Source organism: Tursiops truncatus, chromosome 19 (genome assembly GCF_011762595.2).
Source record: "Tursiops truncatus isolate mTurTru1 chromosome 19, mTurTru1.mat.Y, whole genome shotgun sequence".
Classification (NCBI taxonomy): Eukaryota; Metazoa; Chordata; class Mammalia; order Artiodactyla; family Delphinidae; genus Tursiops; species Tursiops truncatus.
This window is the reverse complement of record NC_047052.1, coordinates 56,861,569-56,877,670: the sequence shown is the minus strand read 5'-3', so window position 1 is coordinate 56,877,670 and position 16,102 is coordinate 56,861,569. Positions and strand designations below refer to the sequence as shown.

Genomic DNA, 16,102 nt, shown 5'->3' with positions numbered 1-16,102 from the left:
TGTATGTCTTCTTTGATAAAATGTCTGTCTTTTATTAGTAACTGAGAAGGCAAAAACCTGTTGGAGCTTGACTTTTCTTCAATGACTTCGCTGGGTGGAGTAAATGTGCTCACATCGTTATTCATCAAGTATGGTCCTCATTATTAACATAGTCTCCGTTACTTTAAGTCTAGACACGTATAAAACAACTAACCGAACCTTGATTGTTGTGTTTGCCAATTTCCCTGGTATGAATACTCCAACTGTGGGCAATTCCAAACAGTGAATATGAAGTTTTTACTGCACCAGCGGCGCAAGAAGCCAAACACTGAGATGCCAATGTTTGCAGGGGAGAAGGCAGCCAAGCCAGGAGCTAGAAGAAGTCTCAGATCCACCTTCCCGGAGGCGATGTGCTTGAGATATTTAAGGTATAAAGAGGCAGTGTGGTCTTAGGTGTGGGGAAAGGCCATCAGAGTTAGAGAAAAGGTGAGGTAATTGCTGTGTGCAGGTGTATTTCATTACATGCTTCTTCACAGATGCATGTTCAAAAATGGTGTCCCTGAATGGGACATCACTGGCTCTACTCTTTAATGAGGGAACCAGAGAAGCAACACATGGTCCACCTGCTTATGGCCACCCCACATTCCTCCTCTGTCTTGTTCACTATGGCTCCCTGTCTGGAGTCTATGTTCTCTTGACTCTGACCTAACACAGTGAGGTCTAAAGCCTTAGGCTACATCCTTTGGAAGAGCAATAAGACAATGTTTAATAGACCCCAGCTATGGATGCATGAACTTTGTGTCATAGTGACAACCTGGTATCATGTGCCCGTTTGGTTTTGTAGGTTTCGGAAACATCTGAAATATTATGGCTGTCTCTCTGGGACCAGCGAAGACTACATTCCATGGAAATCTGGGTTCGTCTCCTTTAAGAAGCGTGAAACTCCGCCCCCGTCCTCAGAGCCTCCAGGACACTCTTTCCCAGGAGCCCGGGCAGTGAGGCGGGGCTTTTCCTGTAGGCGGGGAGCACCACCCTTTGACAGGTTCTAGAGGCCTGTGAACTGCATTACCCGGAAAAAAACTACGCCAGTTCGTGGGCGCCCCTGGGCCAATGAAGGCTCAGGAAAGAGTCACTTCCGTTCTAGAGGACGGAGTCTGGGCGGCTTTTCCGGCGTCGACTGAGGTCGTTATTTTGTAAACTCGGCTGTGTTCACAGGCGGGGAACTTCGCAACGCTGTGAAGGCCAGAGGTCAGGGAGCCAGCAAGGCGCCGTGCCCGCTTCTCTGAGCTTCGTCTGAGGCTCGGCGTGGGCGCTATCCGGCCTGACTCTGTCGGGCGGTTGGTGCCGCAGTGCCCGGGCCCCACCTTCACCCACAAACTCCGCTGGCGCCGGCGCAGATGTGTCTGATTCAGGTAAATGCTGCGTCATCCGGGCCCTCCCCCAACTCTTCTCATTCAGCAGTGTTTTATCTGTGTTCTTTTACTAGTGTCCTATAGTTATTATTTGTACCCCCAAAACTTGGCTTTCCGAAGTTTGAAATATGACCTGCCTGGGAAAAAAAAATTGCAGAGGACTTCAATGTGCGGTTGAAGAAGCTCTGAGATTAATATCACCGCTCAGGCCAAAATTGCTATATAAATAGGACCTCAGAAGCAGCCTGTGGGATTTTTCCAAACAATTATCCCCATCACCAGCAAGTTAATGTATTGGCTGCTGTTTGAAGTAAGCATTTCCTTTCTTTTCTTGATAGTTTTGCCAACTATGTGGAAACTATTTGACGTGTCTTGTTTAGTTTCACTTGTTTTAAAAGTTTTTTATGAATGTAATATGTTTTATGATGTGTTTTTCTTCTTTTGCGCAATGTGGTGTGACTTTACCCATGTTTTTCATGGCTATCCCTTTGTGGAAGAAAGAGGTGAAACAGGAGGGAAGGGGCAGGGCACAGCCTTTAAAGGAATGACATATCCATAGGACTTGACTAAAACAAACAGGTTTGAACCAATTAGGTCCAAGATGGCGGAAGATTTGATTTCCAGTGGATCTTGAGGCTCATTATACTCCCATTGTAATACATGAGCATGTAAATAACACACCCACCAGCGACCTGCCAGTTCTAAGTCTAACTCTAAAAGGCCAAAAAGTGGGTGGTGGCCCAATTCCTGGAAATACCTTCCCCTTCCCGGGAAGTAGTTGGAATAATCCTCCCACTCAGCCTGTGAAATTACGTAGAACATAAAAAGTAACCACGTCATATTTTGAGGCCTCTCGCCTTCTGAGATGGCCCACACTCTGTGGAGTGTATTCCTCGCTAAATAAATCCAATTCTTACCTATCACGTTGTCTCACTGAACTCTTTCTGTGAGGAGACTTCAAGAACCTGAGGTTCATTAAGTCCTGAGACCAGGTGTGTGATATCAAGTAAAGTCCCAATCTGAGTTGCATGGTTTCAGGAGGACCCCTTGCAGGGTCTGAGAGTGGGCATTTGTGTAACACTCGTAAATTAATTGTCCAAGGAGACACACATGCTGACAAAGCAAGAGAATTTATTGGAAAGGGGTGCCTAGGCGAAGAACAACACAGTAGGGAACCCAGGAGAATTGCTCTGCCATGCTGCTGGCAATCTCAGCTTTTATGGTAATAGGGTTAGTTTCCGGGTTGTCTATGGCCAGTTGTTCTGACTCAGGGTCCTTCCTGGTGGTGCACTCACCTCTCAGCCAAGGTGGATTCCAGCGTGAGGGGGATTCTGGGAGGTAGGCAGGACATATCATCTCTTCCCTCCTCCTTTCAGATCCTCCCAAATTCTCCCAGTTAGCTTTCAGAGGCAGCACCTCTTTATCAGAACTTCCTGTTGTGAGACAATTCAGGCAAGTGGTTATCATTGTGCCTGGCCAAGGTGGGCGGTTTCAGTTCCCTAACACATTCATTTTCCTTTCTTGTGCTGTATTGTGTAGATATGAGTATATGAGTAAAATGTCTTTATAAGTTCCCCTGTTGAAGGCTCTTCTTTGTTTACGTGTTTCTTTTTTCTTCTTTTTTTTTTTTTTGGTCTACTTTCTGTATTTATAGCCATACCTGCCATCTGTTCTTGTGTACATATGCATTTATCTAGCATATATGTTAAAATTATTTATTTAAATGAACATTTCCAGTTTTTAATTTTGTTCTTACTAATTTTAACTTAGTTCTTTGAATGAAATTACACATATTTTTCAACTACCCCATTGTTAGATTTTGATACAGACTTATTATACATTACATAAACTCAGTTTTACAGCGTACACACACTTAGAGGGTTTTGGGGTTTTTTAAATAATTTTTATTGGAGTATAGTTGATTTACAATGTTGTGTTAGTTTCAAGTGTACAGCAAAGTAAATCACTTATAAATATACATATATTCATTCTTTTCTAGTCTTCTCCCATATAGGTCATTACAGGGTACTGAGTAGAGTTCCCTGTGCTATAAAGTAAGTCCTAATTAGTTATCTGTTTTATATATAGTAGTGTGTATATATCAATCCCAGTCTCCCAAATTATCCCCCCCTCCCCGCTTTCCCCCGGTAATAAGAAGTTTGTTTCTACACCTGTGGCTCTGTTTCTGCTTTGTAAATAAGTTTATTTCTATTATTTTTTGTTTTTTAGAAATATCATCATGTCTTTTTCTGTTTGACTTACTTCACTCAGTATGACAGTCTCTAGGTCCATCCATGTTGCTACCGATGGCATTATTTTGTTCTTTTTTATGGTTTTTTTTATCCAGTGTGTATATGTACCACATCTTTATCCACTCCTCCATTGGTGGACACTTAAGTTGCTTCCTTGTCTTGGCTGTTGTAAATAGTGGTGCAGTAAACATTGTGCTGCTTGTATCTTTTCAGATTGTGGTTTTCTATGGATATATGCACAGGAGTTGGATTGCTGGATTATATGGTACTTCTATATTTAGTTTTTTAAGGAACCTCTATACTGTTCTCCATAGCTGTACCAATTTACATTCCCACCAGCAGTGTAGGAGGGTTCCCATTTTTCCACATCCTCTCCAGCATTTATTAATTGTAGACTTTTTGATGATGGCCATTCTGACCAGTGTGAGGTGGTTCCCACTGTAGTTTTTATTTACATTTCTCTAATAGTAGTGATGTTGAGCATCTTTTCATGTGCATTTGCCCATCTGAATGTCTTTGGAGAAATGTCTATTTAGGTCTTCTGCCAATTTATTGATTGGATTGTTTGTGTTTTTTTCGATACTGATCTGCATGAACTGTTTGATTATTTTGGAAATTAATCCCTTGTCAGTTGCTTCGTTTGCAAATATTTTCTCCCATTTTGTGGGTTGTCTTTTCATCTTTTTTATGGTTTCCTTTGCTGTGCACAACCTTGTAAGGTTAATTAGGTTCCATTTGTTTTTGTTTTTATTCTCATTACTCTAGGAGGTGGGTCAAAAAAGATCTTGCTGCGCTTTATGTCAAAAGTGTTCTGCCTATGTTTTCCTCTAAGAGTTTTATAGTGTCTGGCCTTCACTTAGGTCTTTAATCAATTTTGACTTTATTTTTGTGTATGGTGTTAGTGGGTGTTCTCATTTCATTCTTTTACATGTAGCTGTCTAGTTTTCCTAACACCACTTATTGAAGACACTGTCCTTTCTCCATTTTACATTCTTGCCTCCTTGGTCATAGATTAGGTGACCATAGGTGTGTGGGTTTATCTCTTGACTTTCTATCTATCCTGTTCCATCAATCTGTATTTCTGTTTTTGTGCCAGTGCCAAACTTTTGGTTACTCTAACTTTGTAGTATAGTCTGGAGTCAGGGAGCCTGATTCTTCCAGCTCCATTTTTCTTTCTCAGGCTTGCTTTGGCTATTCGAGGTCTTTCTGTTTCCATACAAATGGTAAAATTATTTGTTCTAGTTCTGTGAAAAATGCCATTGGTAATTTGTTAGGGACTACACTGAATCTGTAGACTGCTTTGGGTAGTATAGTCATTTTCACAATATAGATTCTTCCAATCCAAGAACATGGTCTATCTCTCTGTTTATGTCATGTTTGATTGCTTTCATCAGCATCTTACAGTTTTCTGAGTACAGGTCTTTGGCCTCCTTAGGTACGTTTATTTTTATTATTATTTTAATAAATTTATTTATGTATTTATCTTGGGCTGCATTAGGTCTTTGTTGCTCCACGCAGGCTTTCTCTAGTCGTGCCGAGCAGGGGCTACTTCCTCGTTGTGGTGCATAGGCTTCTTGTTGCAGTGGCGTTTCTTTCTTGTTGCAGAGCACAGGCTCTAGGCATGCAGGCTTCAGTAGTTATGGTATGGGGGCTCAGCTGTTCTGCGGCATGTGGGATCTTCTCGGACGAAGGCTCGAACCCACATCCCCTGCATTGGCAGGTGGATTCTTAACCACTGCGCCACCAGGGAAGCCCCTTAGGTAGGTTTATTCCTAGGTAGTTTATTCTTTTTGTTGCAGTGGTGAATGGGATTGTTTCCTTAATTTCTCTTTCTGATCTTTCATTGTTAGTGTATAGGAATGCAAGAGATTTTTGTGCATTCATTTTGTATTCTGCAGGTTTACCAAATTCACTGATGAGCATAGTAGTTTTCTGATAGTATCTTGAGGATTTTCTCTGAGTAGTATCATGTCATCTGCAAACAGTGATAGTTTTACTACTTCCAATTTGCATTTCTTTTCTTTTTGTTCTCTGATTGCTGTGGCTAGAACTTCTGAAACTATTGGCAGGAGTGGACATCCTTGTACCTGATCTTTGAGGAAATGCTTTCAGTGTTTCACCATTGAGAATGATGTTAGCTGTGGGTTTGTTGTATATGGCCTTTATTATGTTGAGGTAGGTTCCCCCATGCCAACTTTCTGGAGAGTTTTTATCATAAATGAGTTTTGAATTTTGTCAAAAGCTTTTTCTGCATCTATTGAGATGATCATATGGGTTTTATTCTTTAATTTGTTAATACGGTGTATACATTGATTGATTTGCATATATTGAAGAATCCTTGCATCCCTGGGTAAATCCTACTTGATCATGGTGTATGATCCTTTTAATGTGTTGTAGTCAGTTTGCTAGTATTTTATTGAGGATTTTTTGCATGTATGTTCATCAGTGATATTGGCCTGTAATTTTCTTGTGTGTGGGTGGTATGTTTGATTTTGATATCAGGGTGATGATGACCTCAAAGAATGAGCTTGGGAGTGTCTCCTCTTCTGCAGTTTTTTATAGGTGTTTTCTTTTTAAATGTTTGATAAGTTCTTCTATGAGGCCATCTAGTCCTGGCCTTTCTGTTTGTTGGAAGTTTTTTTCTAAATCAGTTTTAATTTCAGTACTGGTCAGTGGTTTGTTCATATTTTCTTTTTCTTCCTGGCTCAGTCTTGGTAGGTTGTATCTTTCTAGGAATTTGCCTATTTCTTCTAGGTTGTCCATTTTATTGTATATAGTTCCTTGCAGTAGTCTCTTCGGAGCATTTGTATTTTTGTGGTGTCCGTTTTTATTGATTTGAGCCCTCACCTGTTGTTCTTGATGACTCTAGCAAGGTTTATGTTTTCAAAAAAACAGCTTTTAGTTTCATTGATCTTTGCTATTATTTGCTTTAGGTGTAAGTAAGATTAGGTTGTTTATTGAAGATTTTTCTTGTTTCCTGAGGAAAGATTGTATTGTTATAAACTTCGCTCTTAGAACTGTTTTTGCTACATCCCATAGTTTTGGATCAGTGTGTTTTCATCATCCTTTGTCTCTAGGTAGTTTTTTTTTTTTTTTTTTTTTTTGGTACGCAGGCCTCTCACTGTTGTGGCCTCTCCCGTTGCGCAGCACAGGCTCTGGACGCGCAGGCTCAGGGGCCATGGCTCACAGGCCCAGCTGCTCCGCGTCATGTGGGATCTTCCCATGCCGGGGCACAAAACTGTGTCCCCTGCATCGGCAGGCAGACTCTCAACCACTGCGCCACCAGGGAAACCCTCTAGGTAGTTTTTGATTTTCTTTCATGTATTCAGTGATCCATTGTTTTTTAGTAGCATGTTCAGCCTCCATGTGTGGGTTTTTTTTTTTAATAGTTTGTTGTGTAATTTATTTCTAATCTCATATGGACAAGGTGCTTGATATGATTTCATGTAAATTTGCCAAGGTTTTCTTTGTGGCCCAGGATGTGTTCTATCCTGGAGAATGTTCTAGGTATACTTGAAAAGAATGTGTATTCAGTTGCTTTTGGATGCAATGTGGTTTAAATATCAATGCCATCTTGTCTAATGTGTCATTTAAGGCTTGTTTTTCCATATTGATTCCATGGATGATCTGTCCATTGGTGTAAGTGGGGTGTTAAAGTCCCCCCATCATTGTGTTGCTGTCAGTTTCTCTTCTTATGGCTGTTAGCATTTTTTGCATTATAGATTGATCCCTTGATCATTCTGCAGTACTTCTTTGTCTCTTGTACCATAAAGTCTATTTTGTGTGATATGAGTATTGCTACTCCAGCTTTCTTTGGATTTCATATAAGCAATTTCTTTTATTTTTTCTTCTTCCCATGGCTTGAGGGATCATAGTTCCCCAACTTTGGATTTGTTTTTGTCTGGTGTTCTGTCTTCCCTTCCTTTTGATTTCATCTCTTGTGGTTTGATGATTATCTTTAGTGTTGTGTTTGGGGTTTTTTTTTTCTTTTTTTGAACCTATTGTAATTTTTTGGTTTGCAGTCTGCCTGTATGTTTTTTTTCTTTTTGGCTGAGTTGGGTGTTTGTTGCTGTGTGTGGGCTTTCTCTAGTTGCGGCAATTGGGGGCTACTCTTCATTGCAGTGTGCAGGCTTCTCATTTACATGGCTTCTCATTGCAGAGCATTGGCTCTAGGCACGTGAGCTCAGTAATTGTGGCTTGGGGGCTCTAGAGTGCACACTCGGTAGTTGTGGCACACAGGCTTACTTGCTCCATGGCATGTGCGATCTTACCCGACCAGGACTTGAACCCGTGTCCCCTGCATCTATGTGGTTTTTATATAGCAGTCTATGTATGTACAGGATTGTTTTGAGGTGCTGGTGTCTTAATTTCCAATGTAATTCCCATTTCCTGCATTTGTACTCCTCATGGTTGCTGTTTTGATAATCATATTTCGTGTGTGGATGGTTTCCTTCTTTTACTGTCTGTTTGCCTTTACTGATGAGCTTTCCCTTTTGTGATTTTCTTGTTTCTAGTTGTGACCTTTTCTTTTCTGCCTAGAGAAGTTCTTTTAGCACTTTTTGCAAAGTTGGTCTGGTGGTGCTGAATTCTCTTTGCTTTTGCTTGTCTTGTCTGTAAAGCTTTTAATTTCTCCATCTAATCTGAATGAAAGCCTTGCTGAGTAGAGTATTACTGGTTGTAGGTTTTTTCCCTTTCACCATTTAAATATATTTTGTGCCACTTTGGCCTGCAGAGTTTCTGTTGAAAAATCAGCTAATATAGCCTTATGGTTATCATTCCTTTGTGTGTTATTTGTTGCTTTTCCCTTGCTGCTTTTAATATTTTTCCTTTGTGTTTAATTTGTATCAGTTTGATTAATATGTGTTTTGGTGTGTTTCTCCTTGGGTTTATCCTGTATGGGACTCTGCACTTCTTGGACTCGGGTGTTTCCTTTCCCATGTTAGGGATGTTTTCGGCTGTAATCTCCTCAAATATTTTCTCAGTCCCTTTCCCTTTCTCTTCTTCGACCCTTATAATGCAAATGTTGGTTCATTAAATGTTGTTATTTCCACCACTCTGTCATCCAAGCTCACTTACTCGTTCTTCTATCTTAGTTATCCTGCTATTGAATCCCTCCAGTGTATTTTTCATTTCAGTTATTGTATTGTTCATCAAGTCTATCTTTCTTTTAAACATTTCTTGTATCTTCTCCATCTGTTTCCATTCTTTTTCTAAGATTTTGAATCATCTTTACTATCATTACTCTGAATTCTTTTTCAGGTAGAATGTGACTGTACACTTCAAATAATGCTTATGTATTGTTTATTTTTGGCTGTGTCAGGTCTTAGTTGCAGCACACAGGATCTTTCGTTGAAGCACATGGGCTCAGTTGCCCCACCACAGTATGTGGGATCCAACCTGCATCCCCTGCATTGGAAGGCAGATTTTTAATCACTGGACCACCAGGGAAGTTCCTGAATAATACTTATTTTAGTGGAAAATCATAAATGATTAAGCTATCTTGTTAAAATACTTGTTTTAAGGGTGACAAAATGAATCATTGTAAGTGTAAAAAGTGATAATGCTTTGTGAATCCCTAGCAAGATGTTAAGAACTCAATAAGGTATTTCTGTGTTTCTACAATGCAGATGGACTAGAGGCCAAGTCCTATAGCTTGTTGCAGTTCTTTTAAGTTTAAAGAGTGGAGAAGAAATCTAGTAGGAAATTAGTCTCTCTGAACAGGTATGGGGGGAAAAATGGATATATCAAAGAATATGGTGGATGAGTATAAAAAGTATATATTCTTGAATCCTATTATGTAATGTTAGCATAATTCCAAATCAGAATTTAATCTATGGATTATGTAAGGTGGAGATTTTTATAAAGTAATAATTTTTAATATAACCAAAGTAAAATTTGAAAAGAACCATTTCCTCTCCAACACAATCCTTTATTCTTCTGGCTCAATGGGCTCCAGTCACACTAGCCTTGTGGATGCTGCTCATACACACCAGACATGACTCTGATAGAGAGGCTTTGCACTTTTTTGTCCCACTTCTGGACAGCTTTTTCTCAAGGTATCCACATGACCTTATGTCACAACTCTATAACATTTTCTGCCCTCTTTTACATGCTTTATTTTTCTCTTGAGTATTTGTCTTTGCCTGAAATATTAAATGGTTCGCTCAGCAGAACCATTTATGGCCCCTGCACTGGTGTCAGGTGTCTTCGTGGACTTGGTGTCTGTAGACCCTAGGTTTTATGGACAGATTCCCATTTTTGGCAGCCAGCGGACTGAGACATGAAAGGTTGTCTTAGTAATGGGGCTAGTATATACAAATGCTTGAGGATGTGATTGTGATGGGAGTGCTCTAGGACATGTAGGTCTGTTAACAACTGATAAGGACAGAGAGCAAGGGGGGCAGAATTAGAATGGTAGCACGAGGTTTCTGTTCTGAGAATGATGGTAGACATGTAATGTATGAGGAGGTTCAGTGAGTAATATGCATGTGAGGAAAGTGTGTGAAGTAATTGCCCCAGGCCCTAGTACTAGAAGTATAAGAGAGAAGGATGGGGCAAAGTTTGCTTGTATCTGGGAGACATGATAGTGGGTACACTCAGGGTGTTGTCTTGGAGGAAAGGGAAAGGGCCCTGCATACCAGGCTCACAGATTACATGGTATCTCTCTGTCCACCTGCCTGTTGTTGCTCAGAGTTGTACATACTGATCAAGGAAGCATGAAGAGTTATTTGGCCCACTGCCCTCTAAGTCACGGAGCTGGGGTGGATGGTGAACCCAGAGTATGGGCTGGGTTTAGAAGTACTTATGGGGTCCTGGGGAGAGAGGCTGCTTATGTACAAATCTGTCCCATCATCACAGGGCCCTGTGACCTTTGAGGACGTGGCTGGGTACTTTTCCCAGGAGGAATGGAAGCTTCTTGATGAGGCCCAGAGATTCCTGTACCGTGATGTGATCCTGGAGCCCTTTGCGCTTGTTGCATCATTGGGTAAGGCCCTCCCACCTATCCCAGCATCCTGGGCAGGTCTCTGCCTTTCCCTTTTCCAAAGACAAGTCTGTTTTTTCACAGACTCCTAGACAGTGGGCACATCTCTATTACTGCTTCCCTCTCATCTGTGTTGTTGGTGCCAAGGCTGAATGAGTACGACCTCGTTTCAGAAGTATCCCCAGTACCAGCAGCTCTGAAGTTTTTTCAGTGAAGTTTTTCTGGGTCATAAGACTTGGAATTAGTTCAGTGGGTTCCATCAGTCTCAGCCACTCCCTGCTAAGTTGACTCTGTAGACCCACACACCTCTGTGCGCTAGGTTCTGCCCCCTTCCAGCTGATATTTCCTGGGCCCTGACTGTACCAGGAATTGTTGGGATCCAGCAGGGACACTGGTTCTTTTTGTGACACTGTTTTTCTTTCCTCAGGTTTTTTGGGGGATTGGTTGTTCTCCTGGGCTAGTACTGACTGTTCACCTGTCCTGTCTTTCCCTTAGGACTTGCATTTTCTAGGTTCCATGTTGTTGTCCAACTGGAGCTGGGAGGTGAACCCTGGGACATGACAGAGTGGACATGACTCCAAGCCCCAGCATGAGGGGTTCAAAGTGGGCTTGGCCCCATTGATTTGGCATCAGGGGTTCAAATTATATCAGGATCATGTCCTGTGCCCCACAGTGTTTTGGTGCCAAAGCCAGTGACTGTGTACCTCATTTGTGTGCACTCCCCCCAACATTGTGTCATTTCTCTGCTTTCAGTTTGTTGGCATGGAGCAGAGCACAAGGAGATAATTTCTGAGCAGAATGTTTCTGTAGAAGTGCCATGAATAAATACTTCAGAGACCTGTCCATCCAAAGTCCTGTCCCTGGAAGATGTGTAGCCTGGCCTTAAACAGTAAGTTTGCCTCTAGGTGAAGACCTGGGAACAATTCCTGGTCAGAAACTGTGTGTGTCAGGTGTGAAATTTCACCAGAACAGTGGAGGGAAACTCTTTAGAAGAGACAGGGGTAAGGCATTTATGAGGAGCCACATAGTCCATGCATCCAAGAACTCCTTCACATGCCAGGAGGCTGGGATGGATTTCCCTGGTAGCTCTAGCCTTCTCCAGCACCAGGTCACTCCACAAAAGGATGCTGACTGCACAGCAGTGTTTCACAATGGTAAAAGTCTCTATAAGTGCTATGAGTGTGGGAAAGCCTACTCCTGGATGTATAGGCTTGCAGAGCATGAGAGAGTCCACACAGGAGAGAGGCCTTAAGAAGACAGTCACACTGGAGGAAAAAAACACATGCATGCACTAAATATGGAGAATTCTTCAGCCAAAACACCCAGCTTACTGAACACCAAACAGGTCACGCCACAGAAAAAGACCATGAGTGCAGCAAATGTAAGAAATCTTTCAGCCAAAGGTCTATAACCTCATCTATCACCAGAGTTCATACTGGAGAAAGGCCTTGAGATGAGATGAGGAGAGTAGCACAGGAGCTGTCTCCTTAGTTAATACATCATACTGAATAGGCTTTGTGAGGGACTCATCAACGGAAGTTGAATGCCATACAACTGAACAACCCTAGTGTGCAGATTGCCTGTGAGTACGAGGTTTGTAGGAAGCTTTTCAGGAGCTATGCTCTACTTTCTGACTTACTGTCACTGTGAGTTTCTTACCTTTTCCAAGTGGCAGATCCCCATACTGGGACTCAGTCATCTAAGTGTGATCAGGGTAGGTAGCCTTTTGTGCTCTCATATCGCCTGTAGAAAAGCATGGGTTCCCTGAGCACGTGGGGTTTGTCATTCTCTTCCATCAACTGGCTAGGACAGGACACAGGAACAGGTTTTGTGGGTGTTCCAAACTTAGTATACCTCACTGGGGGTAGTATCATGGCAGAGAATAGTTTTCACTCCAGTTCTGGCCCATTTTGCATCGTTGTCCAAGGCCTTCTGGGGTAGAGTGCAGGGCTCTCTGTGGGACTAAAACAGGGAATTATAGGGAGAGACTACCAAAGAAGAAGGAATAAAATATAAAATTGCATTCATGTATGTTCCCACCACTGTGGCTGTTTTGCATAAACGTTTTTGCAGAAACCTCCTGAGCCTCAGTCAGTGTCAGACTAACGTAAAGGTTTTAGGATTCCCTCAGCATCTGCAAATAGTTTATCTCAAGGCCATTTGATGCACAGTGAAAACAATGGGGAATGAGTGTGGAAATCGTGTAGTACAGGCATGTGATTTTTAGGACCCAGGCAGAGTTCTCGGATAACTTAAGTGGAAACACTTTTCAGGGATTCCCCTGGTGGCACGGTGATTAAGAATCCACCTGCTGCAGGGGACAGGGGTTCAAGCCCTGGCCTGGGAAGATCCCACATGCCTCATAGCAGCTAGGCCTGTGTGCCACAACTTCCAGAGCCTGTGCTCTGCAACAAGAGAGACCACTGCAATGAGAATCACCCACACCACAACAAAGAGTAGCCTCTGCTCACCACAGCTAGAGAAAGCCCAGGCACAGCAACAACGGCCCAACACAACGAAAAATAAAATAAACCTTTCATTGCTCACCAGTCTTCATCGCTACTACTACAGAATCCCTCCCATGAGACAAGGAGTCAAGGACGGGGTTGTGGTTTGCCAGAGTTCTACTGAAAAGGAGATTCAGAGTAAGATTCCAGGGGGATCCTTGGCTCCTGCAAGGCACATGGCACACACACCCCAAATTCAGATTTTTATGTGGAGCCAAAATTTATTTGAGCTGTATATGGGCATGTATTGAATTTGAACATACCTCATAAAATGTGCAGCTTGATTAAATTTTGATACATATAAACCCCCAGAACCAGTGTCATAATTGTCATAATTACAAACATCCACCATCACACCCCCTCACAACTCCCAGGCAACTACTATTGATTTCCTTTTTTCCCATTCAGTTAGTGTTTTCTAGACTTTTAATATCTTTGGGGGTCTTTATGTTTCATATTCTAATTTTTTTTTTTTTTGCCACATCACACACCATGGGGCATCTACCCCAACAAGGGATTGAAACTGTGGCCCCTGCAGTGGAAGTACAGAGTCTTATACCCCTGGACCAGGGAAACCCCTGGTTTCATATTTCAAAACGAATGAATAGGGTTGTATCCTTTTTGCATTGGGAACCTTCCATCCCCTGTGTTCCGCACCAGTAGTGGGTTGGTATGGTTACTGTTTTGAATATTACTTTTTTTGCGGTACACGGGCCTCTCACTGTTGTGGCCTCTCCCGTTGCAGAGCACAGGCTCTGGACGTGCAGGCTCAGCTGCCATGGCTCACGGGCCCAGCCACTCTGCAGCATGTGGGATCTTCCCGGACCGGGGCACGAACCCCGTGTCCCCGCATCGGCAGACAGACTCTCAACCATTGCATCACTAGAGAAGCCCCTGAATATTAGCTGTTTTAAAAGTGTGGATACATACCTCACTGTGGTCTGATGTATTTCCCTAGTGATTCATGATGTTGAACATTCCTGTGTTCTCTGCCAGGTGTATTGTCTTCTTTGATTAAAATGTCTTTTTATTAGTAACTGTGGAGAGAATAAAAAGAAATGTGTTGCAACTTGTTTTTCTCAGTGACTTTGCTGGATGGAATAAATGTTTAGTGCCCCACATGTAGTCCTTATTAACATAAGTCTCCATTACTGTAAGTCTAAACACCTACTTAAAAAAAAACCCAACACCCCCCCCAATTATTGTGTTTGCCAATTTCCCTGGTATGAATACTCCAACTGTGGGGAGTTTCACACTGTGAACAGGAGGTTATTTTACTGAACCAGAGGTGCAAGAAGCCAAACAGTGGGACGTCAAAGCTTGCCGGAGAGGAATTTCACTCACAAGGCAGCACAAGCCAGGAGACAAAAAAGTCTCACAGCCACCTTCCTGGAGGTGAGGTGCTGTAGGGGACAAAGAGGCAGGGTAGTCTTAGGTGGGGGGAAGGGCAATCAGAGAAAAGGTGAGGCAGTAGTCAGTGTGTACAGCTGTATCTGCATTACAGGCTTCTGTTCTTCACACATAGCTGGATAAGAGCTGACTCCAATTTCCTAAAAAACAACTGAGGCTCCCTTCCCTACAGTGTCCCCACCCTGTCAGAGATGTTTTCTACAGTGGGAGACTTCCCTGGTGGTCCAGTGGTAAAGAATCCACCTTCCAATATAGGGGATGGGGGTGATACAATCCCTGGTCAGGGAACTACGATCCCACATGCAGTGGGGCAACTAAGCCTTACATGCCACAAACTGAGCCCACTCCACAACTAGAGAAGAGAAAACCTACATGGCCCAACTAGGGAGGAAGTTGGAGCACATGCAAGTAGGAGAAAAAAAACCCTACCCAAGTGAGCTTAACCAATTAAGGCAGTTCACAAGCGAGGGGTTTTGACATGATATTCCCTTTTTTTAATAATTCTAGCTCAAGAAGTTGTTAGTCATCAGCTTCTGTTAACCCCTATGGGGCACAGTTTCAAGGTCATCCAATGTGGACTGGGGAACACATGCAGTAGCACTCCTTTCTACTATTTCCCTTATACAGATGCCCATAAATAAGGTTGAGGACATAGATAATAAGTACCGACATGTGCTAAAACAAGGGTCCGAGTTTTGAGTATTTTTACTTGACCTGTATAAAGGATTACACCACAGGCCTGTGTTGTCCAATGTGTATTCATTTGAAAGAAACGTTTGGCAGAGTGGCCCGACTCTTGGGAGATAACTTCTAAGCCCTTGAAACATTTGGACTAATAAGAGTTGTGTTTACCCGGGGCCTTGTGCCATGCTAGCTAATTTATACTAATAATCTGACATGCCAGTGGGTAGGGGAGCCTTAGGGTCTCTGTAGCTGTTTGACATTCAGAGAAGCTAGAGAGTAAGTTCAGCCACACAGGTGTCCCTTGTGCATGACATACTAAAAAAAGCCTGTATAATACCAGGTCTTGTGTGAGGTCCCCCCTTAGCAGTACACTTCATATTGTCACCCACGGATGCTGTGAGGCCTAAGTGACAGGGCACAGGAAACTGGCACTGTGGTCCCTCTGTGACTTTATCCTATTGTGCCATCTTTCCTGCTTTTCATCTGTATCCTTTCACTGTAACAGATCATTAGCCCTTAATTCATAATAGCTTCTCTAACTTCTGGAAGTGTGGATAGCAATTTATTTAACCTGAAGGTGGTCTTCCACATTCCAGAACGTAATTGTGCTTTTTAAAAAGTTTTGTTACGTATAATCAACTTAAAAATAAAATGCATTTTAAGTGCAGGGTTTGAAAAACATTGGCACAGGGTTACACTTCTGAAACCAAAGGTTTTCTCCTAGCCATTTGTAATTAATCCCCCCTTTAGCCTACAGAATTGATATTAGAAAATACTCTTCCTTCTTGCAATAGCCGTTGTTTTAGGATTTGCCACGTTTCTCAATTTCACCTGTATTGGATCTTATACTGTTTGACACGGTGACCAATGTTGGGG

At 42.3% G+C, this 16,102-nt stretch overlaps 1 long non-coding RNA gene across 21 annotated transcripts in view; it reads right to left on the bottom strand.

Moving 5' to 3' along the window:
* Positions 1 to 2,505: 2,505 nt before the first annotated feature.
* The window catches only part of LOC109548924 (uncharacterized), a 29,104-nt gene continuing 15,507 nt past the window's right edge, over positions 2,506 to 16,102 (bottom strand). For 6 of the 21 annotated variants that reach the window (XR_012328102.1, XR_012328116.1, XR_012328117.1 and 3 more), the window contains 2 exons: positions 12,285 to 14,169; positions 2,506 to 2,824 (listed from right to left, as the gene is read on the bottom strand). This is a non-coding gene — a long non-coding RNA (uncharacterized lncRNA). The other 15 variants (XR_012328111.1, XR_004523540.2, XR_012328109.1 and 12 more) reach the window with 15 other exon arrangements.